This window comes from Echinops telfairi, unplaced genomic scaffold (assembly GCF_000313985.2).
Source record: "Echinops telfairi isolate 266 unplaced genomic scaffold, ASM31398v2 ScPeMD7_2291;HRSCAF=2852, whole genome shotgun sequence".
NCBI lineage: Eukaryota > Metazoa > Chordata > Mammalia > Afrosoricida > Tenrecidae > Echinops > Echinops telfairi.
The window spans coordinates 35,500,350-35,510,872 of record NW_022106189.1 but is presented as its reverse complement, the minus strand read 5'-3'; the positions used below and the strand labels follow the sequence as shown (position 1 = coordinate 35,510,872).

At 41.8% G+C, this 10,523-nt stretch overlaps 2 protein-coding genes across 2 annotated transcripts in view; both read right to left on the bottom strand.

Moving 5' to 3' along the window:
- HYDIN (HYDIN axonemal central pair apparatus protein) overlaps nt 1-3,133 on the bottom strand; it is a 402,419-nt gene extending 399,286 nt beyond the window's left edge. The window contains exon 1 of the mRNA XM_045293924.1: nt 3,060-3,133. The gene's annotated coding sequence lies outside the window, so the exon portion shown is untranslated. The remainder of the gene's footprint in view (nt 1-3,059) is intronic.
- Nucleotides 1-3,133, bottom strand: part of CMTR2 (cap methyltransferase 2) — a 7,183-nt gene extending 4,050 nt beyond the window's left edge. The window contains exon 1 of the mRNA XM_004704559.2: nt 3,060-3,133. The gene's annotated coding sequence lies outside the window, so the exon portion shown is untranslated. The remainder of the gene's footprint in view (nt 1-3,059) is intronic.
- Nucleotides 3,134-10,523: the final 7,390 nt, after the last annotated feature.

Here is a 10,523-nt window from a genome sequence, read left to right as displayed (position 1 = left end):
GGCAGGGGTACCTGCACTGTGGCAGCAGGAGCACCCACACACACACACACACACACACACACACACACACAGGTGCATCCCAGAGCAATGTCCTTGAATGAGTTCTAAGACATGACCCTCCACTTTCTTTTGTTTCCTCTGTCCCCCTAACCTCCCTCTAGGTTGGGATCTCTAGACCAGGCCTCTTGCCAGCACCCATTTACCCGCTTATCAGGATGGCTCAATAGCCCCTCTGCCCAGATTTTACTCTTATTCACCGAGTGTTCTGATGGCACCAATGAACATTCATCACAATTCTGCTTAAATGCTGTGCTTTTTCTGAGTGGCTAGCTTCCTGCTTCATGCTGACATTGACCTGTCAGTCACTGACATGTAACTACAGAGTCATACCTTTATCTGGTCTGCTCAGACAAGCACAAACTAAAACCCTGAACTCTATGCTTACACTATAAAAAATCATTACTACTTCTTGTCACTGAAACAACACATTTTGAGAGAATTTTAAACTGAAGTAATGTCCTTACAGATGGTCACCCTACATTCTATAAAACTGTGTTCTAACACTGTACAAGAGAAAGGAGTTATGGGTTAATGGCAAGAGCTGGGGAATTTTAAACTCTAGTAGGTAGTGCAATAAGTATTACAAGGTAAAGGGTTGCTGCGAGCCAGAATCAATTACACAGCAGTGGGTTTGATTAGTGTAGAGTTAATCCATAAATGCTCTGGTTTGTGACTTTTACCTTTATTTATCATATTCAATGCATTCTACAATCTGTTTCTTTTTTAAAAAATCTAAATTTTCATGAAAAAATGACATTACCATCTTGCAAAAGGCTAAGTATGTACTTTGCATTATTCCTTAGAACACTTTTTTCATCCTTTCTTATCTTGTTTAGATTATTAAGTCTGCTTACTAGTTTGCAAACTTCTAATATTAACAAGTGTTACTCATTTATTTGCCAAAGTACTTAATGAATTTCAAAGAAACATAGAGGTTGTCACAATTTATCAATATATTTTTCTAACTTTATCCTTTTTTTAAGACATTACATATAGATTTCTGAAAAAAGGCAAAAAATATGTATGCTCATATTCACTATAATTCTATACATGGGCTAAGTCAGCTTATTATAAGCTCTTCTCTTATTAGAAACTATAACTATTTTTAGATGTCAATCATTTTATGTTGGAAATGATTTTTAGTTAATAACTCCACATGCTAATTAATTGCTACAGTTCTTCAGTTTTACCTAAGCTAACAGGGAATAATCTTCACAGAAAACTAAAAGTAACTCAATATTCCACTGTTCTTTCTGATGTACTTTAGCTGTGATACATGAAGCAATATAGTTGGCAATGCATGATGGAACATGTACTTCTCCAAACATTATGAGTTGCACTATCAAATACCCATTAATACAACCATTGCCTCTCATTCATCTCCAGCCTGTCAGACTACTGGTTGTAGCCACTTTTATCTCCTCTTCTGACCAGCCGGTCAAGTGCCTATTCTGAAAATAATGAGTAATGCTATAAAGTCAGATTGTGGCCTCACTCTGCTCAAACCCCTGCAATGGCTCCCCATTTCACACAAAATAAATGCCACAAGGCCTTGTAATACACCACAAAATCTCTAACCGCCATTTCCACACTTTAACACCTTTTTCCTACCATCCAGTAGATACCAATTCATAACAGCCCTATAGAAGAGAATAGCACGGTCTCCATAAGGTTACCTATAGGCTAGGCTAACCCCAGGATCTGCAGTTCAAATTTAACAGCAACTCCAAGGTAGAAATATGAGGCTGGATGCTCCTCAAAAGATTTACAGTCTCAGAAACCCTGAACAGAGTACGTGTGTGTCAGACTCTACTCGATGGCAATGGTGGTTGTTCTTTCTCTTGCAGAGGGGCTGATGGATTCACACTTCTGACCTTCTGGTTAGCAGCAGAGTTTAACCATGGTGTCACCTGGGCTCCTTTTCCTACTACTACTATGCACTCCTTACTCATTCTTCTCCAGCCACACAGGCTTTCTTACTGTTCACTGGAGACTAGGCACATTCCAACTTTATTTACATTGCTAGGAGTCCTGCCTGTACTGCTCTTTCCCCAGATATCTTGAAGAACGTCTCCACCTCCTTTAATAAATAGGTGTGATACATAAAATAAAAACAAAATGGGCGTGATTTAGAGTATACTGTATTTTTTTCAATATGTTCCCTCAAATTTTTTCTCCGTGAAGCTGACACTGACATGCTTGCTTCAAACTGCATCTCGCACACCCAGTGTCTATTATCTTGCTGTACTTTTTTCCATGAGACTTTCCTTTGACATGTACTTTAGTGACTTACAAAGTGTATTGCTTATGTTCCTCACACTTCAAGGCTACACTTCGCAAAGGCTGGGATCTTTGTTTTGTTTCCTCATCTATCATCCCAAAGGGTTAGCACACAAGCAAGCACTTGAGAAACACAGATACCACACTTGGCACGACAGGCCGTGACTTCTTTGATCACGAATGAATCATAAAACTGCATTTCACTTTCAGTACCTCAATACATGAGGAAAATAAATGGATGCGATTTAGAGTGCCCTGGACTTTTCCCAGAATGGGTTCCCTCGTTCTCTCTCTCATTCAACCCTCTAGAGAACTTCGAGGGATCGAAATTCTGCTACATGAGTGTTACTATTCCTATTTTGCAGACTCGGTGGGAAGTTTTGCAAGCCCCTGACCCCAAGTCACCAAAAGCTGAGAAATGTGTAGGCCCACCCTAAACCCAAAAATCTCACGTTGTTACCACCGCAACTCACTTAGGAGTTTCACACCTGTTTCCGCCAACTTTTCCTCCCAGCAGCGATGAAAATAATGGCTAATGTGTCAGAGGGATTAGTTAGTATGTGTCAGGGGCGCCTAATGCTTCATTTTATCTGGGGGAAGCGAGTCCCACGCTCCACTCCAGCGCCCAGTCCGTGAAGGGGGGGAAATTCCGTCCAGCCCAGCCCAGCCCACCCACGGGGAAGTCAAGGAGAGCCGCCTCAGAACCCGAGCCTGATTACCTGCGCTCACTCCCACCTCAGCCCCCAGGGCCTGGGAGGCTGCGCTTCACCTGCCCACCACACTCTAGGGGGGCGTTCTTCACTTCCGCTCCGAGGCTCTTCCCTGGGCTGAGGGCTCCCCGAGTAGGAGGCGCCCCCAGCCGCCTGGCAGGGAGGTGGCCCGCTGCGGCCCGGCAGTCACCAGGAGCGAGCGTCCAGCTCCAGGTCGCACCGCGGCTGTCCGCTTACCCAAGGCGAACACGCGCTACCGCGCACGCGCCCTCTGGGCGGGCTGCGTCACGTGCGCCGACGTTACGCAAGTCGGAGACTCGCCCCTTGGTCGCCACGGCAACAGTAGCGATGCCGGAAGTAGCGTCCGCCAGCGCGACCGAACGTCCTTTGGCTCCTCCCCGAGAGGTGGAGAGGTAGGGTGGGGAGGGGCTAACGTGTCTAGGACGTGCTGGCTCCTCCCACCTGACTAGACCCAAGAGGCTCTGTAGTGCAGATGGGCACATGCTAGTTCCATGTTCAGCCTGGGTGAAACTGATCCTCAAAAGACAATGTGAGGTTAAAGAACAAAATGGGGACACTGCAAAATAATGCTCTCTTATTTTATATATAGATATTGATAGATAAATCTATATCAAATACATATAGGTATAGTAAGTATATTATATATTTATTTGATATCTTTATATAGAACAATGTTTATATACTCTGTATTTATATATAGTACTTATATATTAATATATACGTATATATATATACCTACATACATACACTCTCACTGCCTTCAATTATATGAGGAGCCCTGGAAGCGTAGAGTTGAAATGTCAAGGTTAGCAATTCAAAACCACCAACAACTCCAGTGGAGAAAGATGAAGCTTTCTACTCCCATAAAGAGTTACAGGCTCAGAAACCCACAAGGACAGTTCTACCTGACCTATAGGGTTGCCACAAATATAGAGAGAGGCATGTTAAGGAGAAATAATAAACCAATAGAAAAGGATAAGAAACCTCAATAGAAAATTATTTGAAGGAGCTGCCCACAGAAAAATAATGAACCAAGCTTAAAAATGGTGAAAAGTCGTGGAGAAATAAATTCATACACCAAGATTTAGCAGTGATATTAGTATAAACCTTACAGAAGGCAAACTATAAAATGAGCATGCACTTTTTTAAAAAATCATTTAATTGGGGACTCATACAACTCATCACAATCCATCCATCATCCATTGTGTCAAGCACATTTGTACATTTGTTGCCATCATCATTCTCAAAACATTTGCTTTCTACTTGATATCAGCTCCTTGGTATCAGCTCCTCATTTTTCCGCCTCCCTCCTCGCCCCTCCTTCCTCACAAACCCTTGATAATTTATAAATTATTATTATTTTGTCATGTCTTACATCATCCAACATCTCCCTTCACCCACTTTTCTGTTATATGTAGATCCTTGTGATCACTTCCCACTTTCTACCCCACCTTCCCCTGACCCTCCTGGTATCGATACTCTCCTTATTAGTCCTGAGGGGTCCATCTGTCCTGGATTCCCTGTGTTTCCAGTTCTTATCTGTACCAGTGTCCATCCGCTGGTCTAGCCGGATTTGTAAGGTAGAATTGGGATCATGACAGTGGGGAGAGGAAGCATTAAAGAACTTGAGGAAAGTTGTATGTTTCATAGGTGCCATACTGCACCCTGACTGGCTTGTCTCCTCCCCGCAACCCTTCTGTAAGGGTATGTCCAGTTGCCTACAGATGGGTTTTGGGTTTCTACTCTGCACTCCCCCTCATTCACAATGATATGATTTTTTAATTCTTTGATGTCTGATATCTGATCCCATCAAAACCATCAAACCCATCAAATCACACAGGCTGGTGTGCTTCTTCCATGTGGGCTTTGTTGCTTCTCACCTAGATGACCGCTTGTTTATCTTCAAGACTTTAAGACCCCAGACACTCTATCTTGTGATAGCTGGGCACCATCAGCTTTCTTTGCCACATTTACTTATGCACCCCCTGTCTTCAGGGATCGTGTCGGGAAGGTGAGCATCATGGAATGGGCATGTACTTTTAACCCATGACTATTAATTTATCCTTAAGAAATAATAAAGCAGTAACACTCAATGTAGTGCAGTGGAATAATAGACCACACAAATAGCAATCTTCCTGATCTTGAGGTCAGCAGAACTAGATGGTACCCAGCTAACACTGAATTGCCCTAATAGAGATCATATTAAAAGGTAGTACAAACAAACAAACAAAAGCCATCTTGTTGAGAATGAAGGGAGTTGGAGCAGAGACCCAAAGCCCATCTATGGACAATGGGACATCCCCCCCACAGAAGGGTCACAGGGAAGGGATGAGTCAACCAGGGTGCAGTAAGGCACCAATAAAACACACAATATTCCTTTGGTTCCTTAAGGCTTCCTCACCCCTCACTATAGTGACCCTAGTGCTGCCTCTCACTTCAGACTAGACTGGAGCATGTACACAGGTACAGATAAGAGATAAGAGCTCATGACATATGGAATTCAGGAACAGGAATAGGAGTAATGATACCAGAAGGGAAGGGGAAGGCGGGGAGAGAAGGGGAGGGAGGAGGAACCATCGCAATGATCAACATGTAACCGTACCTCCCCCTCCAGTGGGATGAACAACAGAAACCATGGGGGAATGGAGACAGTGGTTTGTGTAAGATATGAAAATAATAATTTATAATTTATCAAGGGATCATGAGGGGGGAAGGGAAAAAGAGGAGCTGCTACAAGGGCTCAATAGAAAGGAAATGTTAGAAAAGAATGATGGCAACCTATTTACAAATATGCTTGATACAATTGATGTATGGATTGTTAAAAGAGTTTTAAGGGCCCCAATAAAATGATCTTTTAATAATAATAAAAATTACCTAGAGGCATGGCAGGGGAGGTTGGGGGGAAATGGGGAGCTAACAGTAATGAGTATGGGGAAAAAATGTTCTGAAGTTTATTTTGATGATGATTGCACAACTCTTGTTAATATGACTGAATGATTAAATTGTATGACATGTGAAAAAAGGTAGTACATAGAGTGTGACAAAAAATGTGTAATAAAACTCAAAAAAATCATTTAAAAAAAGTTTTTTTAAAGGCCAGGCTTGCTGGTCATCTAGAAACTCATGCTGCACCCAAGACTATGGCCCTTAGACATTTTCAGGTCTGGAACTCATTCCATGGCTCAATTTTCAGTCAAACAATAGATAGTGCTATAAGAGAAGCAATAACAGTAGCGAGGTATGCACATCTTAGAATAAGCAACCATTATATAAAATCATCATTATACTGTATATACTCATGTATACGCCAAGTTTTCCAGCACATTTTTAATGCAGTTTTTGTGGTAAAATTAGGTGCCTTGGCTGAAATTCGGGTTGGCTTATACTCAAGTATATACGGTGTATATAAATAATTTGGTTTAAAGGAGTGTAAGGCAAGAAGGAAAAATGAAAATAAGAAACATGGGGAGGAAGTGGGACAATATTGCATTGTGGAAATTGCAATCAATGACATAAAACAAAATGTGTATGGAATGCTAAATAGAAAACTAATCTCTACACTTTTACTCAATGAACCATTTTTAAAGTTTTTGTTTGTGTTTTTACAGAGGAAAGCCTTCAGTGAGATGGATGGGCACAGTGGCTACAACTATGGGGTTAAATAAAGGTGTGATGGTAAAATGATACAGAATCATCCTTCTGGTGTGCATATAAGGTCGAACTGACACAAAAGTGCCTACCAACAAAAGTTCATGGCTCGCGTGCTAACGTGCTTAGTGGAGAGGTATACTGACATCTGCACCTTGTTCAAGAATGCATCAAAAATAAGATGAATATGTAGATGAATAAAAGAATGGGGGGATGATAAAGTAAGTACAGCAAAATGTTAGTGAATGTAAATGCTAGATGGCTGTCTATAATTCTTTCAACTTCTCTGCAAGTTTACATTTTTCATAAAAATGTTGGTGTGTTAGTCCAGGTAGACTAGAGAAACAAACCCATAAACACTCATGTTGAGTATAAGAAAGAGCTTCATATACAAGAGCAATTGAATACTGAGGCCAGTATTCCAACTGAATCCCAGCCCAGTCCAGATCAAGTCCATAAGTCCGATATTAGCCCGTATGTCCGATACCACTCTATAAATTCCTCTTCAGACTCACGCAGCACATGCAATGACCCCGAATGCAGGATGACACCAGGCCAGTGGGTGGAAAGTCTTGTGGATCCAGTGGTGGTGTGAGCATCTCAAGCTAGCAGGGGTCTCCATATGGCTCATTCAGCTCCCTCAGGCTCATCGTCAGTAATGTCTCACAGGAAGTGTTTGTGTGTCCCGCCTCCAATGAGCTATCTATCTCCTTAGCGTCTCCAAATGAGGTCATCAAGCTGCGACCTGATTGATAGGCTAAACTCCACCCCTTCACTCTAAAGGCTCAAATTGATGACAGATTATGGAACTACCGCAGTTGGAGAAAATAAGAAATTTGCATTATGAAAGGGAGGAATAGCATTTACCTAATGACTATGTGACCTTGGGCAGTGAAACTTTTCAAGTGTCTAGGTGAGGATTGCCAGGTGAATTGCCAACCAACTAATTGCCTGGGAGTCGACTCTGACACCTGGTGTCCCAGCGTGTGTCAGAGTAGAACTATTCTCCAAGGCTGATTTTTTAGAAAATCATCGCCAGGCTTCTCTTCCATGGCGTCTCAAGGTGGGCTAGAACCTCCATCTTTTCAGTTAGCAGCCAAGTACATTAACTTTGTCCCACCCAGGGTCTTTCCCATTTAGCTTGTTTCTAATCAACATTTGCTGCTCCTGGAAAAATATTCTTCCCTGGAAGATAAAGCATTAAATTCAAAGCTTCTTTGCATTTTTTCCCTCTTCCACGATTGCTTCGTATTAAAAACAAAACAAAATTAAAAAAACCTGAATACAGCAGGAGAAAAAGAAAGGAAAGGGAACCTAGAGAAGAAAGGTGGGTTGGAGAAGACAAGGCAATTGAGATCAAATGATTTCGTATCTGCCACTGTGAAGCAGTCAGGTGTGCCTGCTTTCTGTCTCTAACAATCTGGGCCGATTTCCAAGAGTAGAAAGAAGACAGGATTTAAAATGAATGAATACACGATGCCTTTCAGAAGCAAAAGGTGGAATGATAAAGGCAAGTTTCAGGTTTACACTACCTTGCTATTTCTGTAATTAAAAAAATCAATTCTATATCATGATTGTGATCCAGAGATAGTTACACACCATCTTCCAGATGCCAAAAGTTCTAGAGAGGAGCTATCTCTTCAGAAGGGCACAGCAATGCCTGGCTCATCCCATTCTCCTCCACAGCAACTCTACTTGTTGAAGACTCATGGCTGCTGGTGTTGCCTGTCTTCGTAGCTAGATCCCCTGATCCAGGTTCAAATTGCTGTGATCCATCTGGTTTCCACGAGCTGATTCTCAGAAGGACGTGGCCTGGCCTTTCATCTCAGTCCATTTAAGGCCAGAGGATCCACTGAAACCTGGTCAGCATCATAGCACCGTGCAAGCCTCAACTGAGGAATGCGTGTTGCCCCGGAGGCCCATTGGTTGGGGATCAGTTTTGTTTTCTGCCCTGCCTTCTCAGTCTCATTCAGGCCTGGTGAGACATCTCTCCTTCCTCCACAGTGCATGTGCATGGCATTTATCGATAAGCAGGCCAACTATTTGCTTACCTATCTATCTCTGCTACTAGACTTTGGGTTTTGAAAGGACACGGCTAGATCTTATTGATCTCTGTACTCCCTGCTTCTGGCACACAGTAAGCAATCAATAAATGCTTGTTAAATGAAAGAATGATTTAATGAATAGTGTCCTTATTTTGCAAAAAGGCAAACAAGCTCAGAAGTTGGGGTTTTCTTCAAGGTTAATCCTCCTCTCAAACTTTCCCATCTTCTCTCTAGAACAGGCTGGTGTTCTATAAAAGGCCCAGATAATAAATAGTTTTGATTTTGTGGGTCATAAGATCTCTGTTGCAATCACTAAACGCTGATGCTGTAGCTCAAAAGCAGTCAAACTTTTTTTGCTATGATATTTCTTTTAAGATGTCTCATCTTGATGGTATATTTCCCAAAGTACTTTTCCAGATCCATTTCCCAATCTTTCAAAAGCAAGTCAAATTGGTATGGCTGTGTTGCAAGAAAAATTCATTTACAAAACCAGATAACACAAAACAAAAGCCAGTACTGTGGCCAGCGAGCCCACTGTGGCCCATGGCCACCTCATAGAAAAGAGTAGAACTGCTCCATAGGGTTTCTGAGGTGATAACTTATTATGGAAGCAGACTGGCTCATCTTCCTCCACAAATCTACTGGAAAAACGGATGGGTTTGAATCACTGACTTTTCAGTTAGCAATCCAACACATAACCCACTGTACTATTAGGCTCTTCCCCCAAAAATAGGCATTGGGTTCTACTTTGTGGACCCTATTGTAGACAATTCTACTGTACCCACTCCAAAAAAAGATGACCCAACAGAAAGCTCAAATTACAGAACAATATCATTGATATTACACGCAAGTAAAATTTTGTTGAAGATCATGCAACAATGGTTGCTTCGATACATTGACAGAGCATTGTCAAAAGTTCAGGATGGGTTCAGAAGAGACTATGGAATAAGGGATATCATTGCTAATGTCAGATGAATCTTGGAGGAAAGCAGAAAATAAAAGCAAGATGTTTACTTGTGTTTCCTTGGCTATGCTAAGGCATTCAACTGCGTGAATCATAATAAATTATGGCTATTCCTGAGAAGAATTCCAAAAAACTTCATTGAGCTCATGCAGAACCTGTACATGGATCAAGAGGTAGTTGTGCATCAGGGCTGTATTCTCTCACCATACTATTCAGTCTGTATGATGACCATACAATCAGAGATGATCCAAATTCAATGGTAAGGAAGGTGTAGGAGGCCTAACAGGGCTTGATCAAGGGCAATGTAACCGAGAGGAATTACTGAAACCCAAATAAAAGCTGAGCAATTACTGAAACCCAAATAAAGGCTGAGCATGATAGTGGGACAGGAGGAAAGTCAAAGGAAATAGAAGGAAGAGTTGGGGGGCAAAGGACATTTATAGAGGTCTAGATAAAGGTATGTACATATGCAAATATATTTATATATGATGATGTGGAAATAGATCTATGTGCATGTATTTATAGGTTTAGTATTAAAGTCGCAGATGGACATTGGGCCACTACTCAAGTACTCCCTCAATGCAAGAACACTTTGTTCTATTAAACTGGCATTCCATGATGCTCACCTTCCTGACCCGATTGCTGAAGACAAAGCGGGTGCATAAGCAAATGTGGTGAAGAAAGCTGATGGTACCCAGCTATCAAAAGATATAGTGTCTAGGGTCTTAAAGGCTTGAAGATAAACAAGCAGTCATCTAACTGAGAAGCAACAAAGCCCACATGGAAGAAGCACAC